Genomic DNA, 4,899 nt, shown 5'->3' on the forward strand with positions numbered 1-4,899 from the left:
AAACCTAAGGCTGTCATAATCAGAGGCCTACAGTGACCTGAAGCACCCTACAGTAGTTTAGGGGTTCCCCCCACTTCCTAATAGCCCCCCCAGTGAGACCACCACACCACAAGCCTGCCTTCCACCAACCCATCCAATGCTTGGAGAATCTCAACACATTTGCGACCAGAATCAAGACGCATCTGTCCAGACTGCCCTTCGTACAGCATGGCGTGGGTCCTGACTAACACTGTCCCCCATAGCTGCCTGTTTTTGTTTGATGTGTTTCTGTTGTTGTTATTGTTGTTGTTGTTGTTTATTGTCCTGCTTCTCTTCTTTTTTTTTTCTGTACAGCGGATTCATGTTGAACACCCAGGGAGACACAGATGGATGTTGTACATCTGAGTACGATAATCTGTGTATTTGGCTAGTTGGCATGGTATAGTGAAGACTTGGGGTAAATTATTTATTCTCTAGTACAACTTTATGGGCATGATGAAGTGGACTCTACACACAAGTGTAGTGTAAGTGGTCACATGACCAACTAATACAAGTTCTCATTACATTATATCTGACTCCAAAAGATATTTGTATGATTAATGACTGATCATGATTTGCTCATTCCCATGTCACAGACTCTGGGATCATATCGAATCCTAAATTCCATTAAGACATTTACATTTGGCATTTAGAAGATGCCTTTATCCGACTTACAGCAAATACATTTGACTAATTAAGTGAATTATATATCCAGCAGTCATCGCAGGAAAAAGTAATCTATGCTCGGGCCAGGGGCCATTGGCAGTCGTAATGCTAGAAGAAGGAAGAAATACGATTTTCATTATTTATTTATTTTAATTTTATTTTATATTAACAGTAGAGGGGATGTCGATGTCTCAGAGAGGAGTTAACACTTTTCCATTTTTCCATTTTTCCATTTTTGGCATTTAGCAGACGCCTTGATCCAAAACGACTTACTACAAAAACATGTCTAATTAAGTGAATCATCTATCCATCAGTCATCGTAGGAAAAATAATCTCTGTTCGGGCCAGGGGCCATTGGCCAGCGGCCATCATACTGCTAGAAGAAGGATTTTTAATATATATTTTTAAGAATTGATATACAGTAGAGAAACTGAACAGGCGGATGGGGTGGTTTCAGGAGGGAAAGTTAAGCTGTAGCCTGAAGAGATGGAGGTCTTCAGTCTACGGTGGAAGATGGGGAGAGAGTCTGCAGTCCTGACAGCAGTGGGGAGCTTGTTCCACCAGCGGGGCGTCCAAGACCTGATCCAATGGACCTATCGCTAAGCCACGCCCCAAAATAGAAATTGTCCAATCATATCACAGCAAAAGTCACTACAGGCAGAAAACTCGGACAAACAACTCGCTAATATCTGATGGTGAAAAGCTTCTTGACAAAATATCTTTGCCTATTACTTGCTGTGGTAAATCAGAAATCAGAAATTTGACAACTCCCGCCATTGTAAGTCATTGAATGTCATTCAGTCATGGCCAGTCAGTCAGTCACTGTCAGTGAAGCGTTGTTTGTTTGTCAGAGTTTTCAAAGGGGGTGTGGCTTAGCGATAGGTCCATACTCGACTCTCGTGTCCTTAACGATGCATGTGATATCGACATCAGACTTTAACAGTGGACATCAGACTTTAACAGTAGACTCACTATCACACTAACTGTGTGGTAACCTGGTCATGATTTTGTTGTGCTGTTTTAACCAAACCTTTATCTAGTATGCTGCATCACATGAAAGCACATGGGAAGAATGGAAATAATGTGTCAACAAATGAACCAATTGAATAGTTTCAAATAAACATCAAATTGCCGTAAATGAACAGAAGTTTAACCATACGTCTAATGCTATGTGTGTCAAGGACACACAGGTGAATGGAGAGAGAGAGAGAGAATTGTTCACTATTCACAACGGCACATCAGACAGTCTCTGTCTATGTCTCAGCCACATTTAAACCATCTGGCGGGCTCCGCCAAATCCGTCTATGTTCGTAACGCCGCGGGACTCATCTCACCTGGAGGAACGCAGTGAGGAATGGCATCCCACACGCATCCCTCACTCCGTCCCATGCATCGCAATAAGCCTGTCCGCGGGTTCTCTACCTCCCTCCCTACCGCCAGCCTCCCCTGAGGTTTGATGGAAGGCGCCACGAAGGCGTCTGGCTGCTTTAATGCCATGTTCTGAGTGTGGAGTTATGGCTGCCGGCCCAGGTCCGTTATCCACTACTGGCATACTACACTACTGGCATACTACACTTCAGAGAATTAAGTCATATTGGGCATGCATTTCTGAGTAGTGAGCAGGGCACTAATGGACTTTGAAACAGAGCCGGTGTGTTCTCACTGACGGGTGGATGGATGGATGTGTGACTGGCAGAGACCACATATACGAGTAAATAACAAGCTTTCATCTCTCTCTCTCGCTCTTTCTCTCTCTCTCTCTCTCGCCTGTTTACTGACCCATCCGATATACAAAGTGTGCGTGTGTGTGTGTGTGCGTGTGTGTGGGCGAATAAGTGCGTGCGTTGAAGCATGGGTGAGAATGCTTGATTCACCAAGACCGATGTCTCAATGTATGTGTGTGTACGTGTACGTGTGTGTGTAGTCGAAAGTCGAAGTATGTGTGAGGATGTTTGATTCCACCAAGGCCGAAGTCTCTGAGATATCTCCCTCCCTCCCCTTCTCCTTCCCTCCCCCTCTCCCTCCACTTCTAACGCTCTCCTCTTAATCCACTCCATTTCCTATGTACGACACGCTTTGTTCAAAGGCAACACGATTCAGAACTCAGACTTGGGATTTATTTCCCCCCCTCCATCTCTCCCTCCGACACTCCAAACGGCGATGTGTTTGCACACTCCGCCAGCCGAAGTGTCCTCCTTCCCTTTTGACGGTTAATTTGTGTGTAAACATCCGCGGCGCCGACCGCCTCGCTACACCATCTGTGCTAATCAGACATCGCCACCGGCGTGACGATCGGCGATAATTGCGACCCTGACATCGCCTGACTGTACCGCTTTCCTTCGACTTTCTGGAATAATAACACGTGGACCCGTGTGCACGTAAACATCTCGCCAGCCCGAGGAAACCGGATTATCTGGAAAGGAGCGCACAAAGGAATGTTCGAGGCCGCCGAGAGTCAGCCGGATGGTGACTGACCCCGGTGGTCCGAATGATGCGGTGTCCTCTCCTCAGAGCGCAAAACAAGATGCATGATGGGGGTGTTTTTTTTTTTTAATGGAAGGTTAGCTGTCGGAGGATATAAGGGTGTCTTAGCGGTTGTGGTCGGTTGTTGATTTGACGGCCGTGTGATACTACCTCGGCGTACCCTTGAGATCCCCTGCTCTCCTGCGGACACTGAATACAACTAAGTTGGAGATGTTTTCATTGATTTGTTTCGGTTTCGGAGGAAAGTGCTTTTTCTGTTTACTCTTGGTAGTCGCCGCGCTGTTTCCTGACCTTGGCCTGTTCTGCTCTCCTCAGGAAAAAAAACATCTAGTCCTTTAATGTACAGTAATGTTTGTTTTCTGCTTGTCTTTTTCGGCTTTACTCTCCTGTGGACTCTGGGATTGTACAAGCACTCAAACACATTCCCACACACATACACACACAGGCGTACACACACACACACACACACACAGGCGTACACACTCACACACACACACACACACACACACACACAGGCTTACACACACACACACACACACACACACACACACTCACACACTCATTAGGAAATATATTTTGCCCTGCAGCTAACCACTGTCCATGGTGTCTCGCTGCACGCGGGCAGCTGATGAGAGGATCTCTGACCTTGATACTGTCAGACCGGGACTGGAACATCCTGATACCCACCTCTGTCTCTCTCTCTCTCTCTCTCTCTCTCTCTCTCTCTCTCTCTCTCTCTCTCTCTCTCTCTCTCTCTCTCTCTCTCTCTCTCTCTCTCTCTCTCTCTCTCTCTCTCTCTCTCTCTCTCTCTCTCTGTCTCTTTCTGTCTCTCTCTCTTTCTGTATCTCTCTCTCTCTCCATCTCTCTGTCTCTCTATCTCTCTCTCTCTGTCTCTCTCTCACTCTCTCTTCATCATCTCTCTCTCCTTTTCTCTCTTTCTCTCTTTCCTTGTGTCTGTCTGTGTATGTGTGCGTGTGCACTTGTTTGACTGTTCGGTGTGTGTGTGTGTGTGTGTGTGTGTGTGTGTGTGTGTGTGTGCGCGCGCACTTGAGTTCAGACTCTAATTGGCCACAGTGGGCAGACAGCAGACAGAGCCAGCCCTCTGTGCAGTAGTCGGTTCTGGTTCTGGGCTGGAGGTCCAGGGGTGCGAGGCCTGGCCTGGGAGACACAGCCGCCCCCCCGCCCCCCCCCACCCTGATCCATAATTCATCAACCCAAGCGTCACCAGACGCTGCTGGCCAACACAACCCCAAAAAAACATATGTAACAGCAGCTGGACGAAAGAGAGGAACAAGTTGGCAACCGACCAAAATGTTCAGACTTTTATTCTGGTAGAAAAAAAAAATGTGGATCAATTTCGACGTTGTTTAAAAATCGATGACACCACCTTTCGCTAGTCAAGCCAAAATATCGCAATGCGATGGATCGGGTGAGTAATCCCCCCCACTACTACCTAGTTAGTGTCGAGTAGTGGGGATTTCTCACCGGGTGATTCTGTTTCATAAGTGTTCTGGTGGTACCCTGTTTATGGGAAATCGATACCTGCCGAAAAAAATACTTTTTTGAAAGGGGGAGTTTAAAGAGTTTGAAGGGATGGGCTTATCTGGGATAAGTCAGGCCGCGTATGACGCATGGTGTGAGGGGTGGAGGAAGACTCCTCTTCCCCTGGGAAGAAGAGGGAGAGAGAGAGAGAAAGAAAGAAGGGAAGGTGGGAGGGACGGGGGGATGACA

Source organism: Nansenia antarctica (genome assembly GCF_963989245.1).
Source record: "Nansenia antarctica genome assembly, chromosome: 8".
NCBI classification, from domain to species: Eukaryota; Metazoa; Chordata; class Actinopteri; order Argentiniformes; family Microstomatidae; genus Nansenia; species Nansenia antarctica.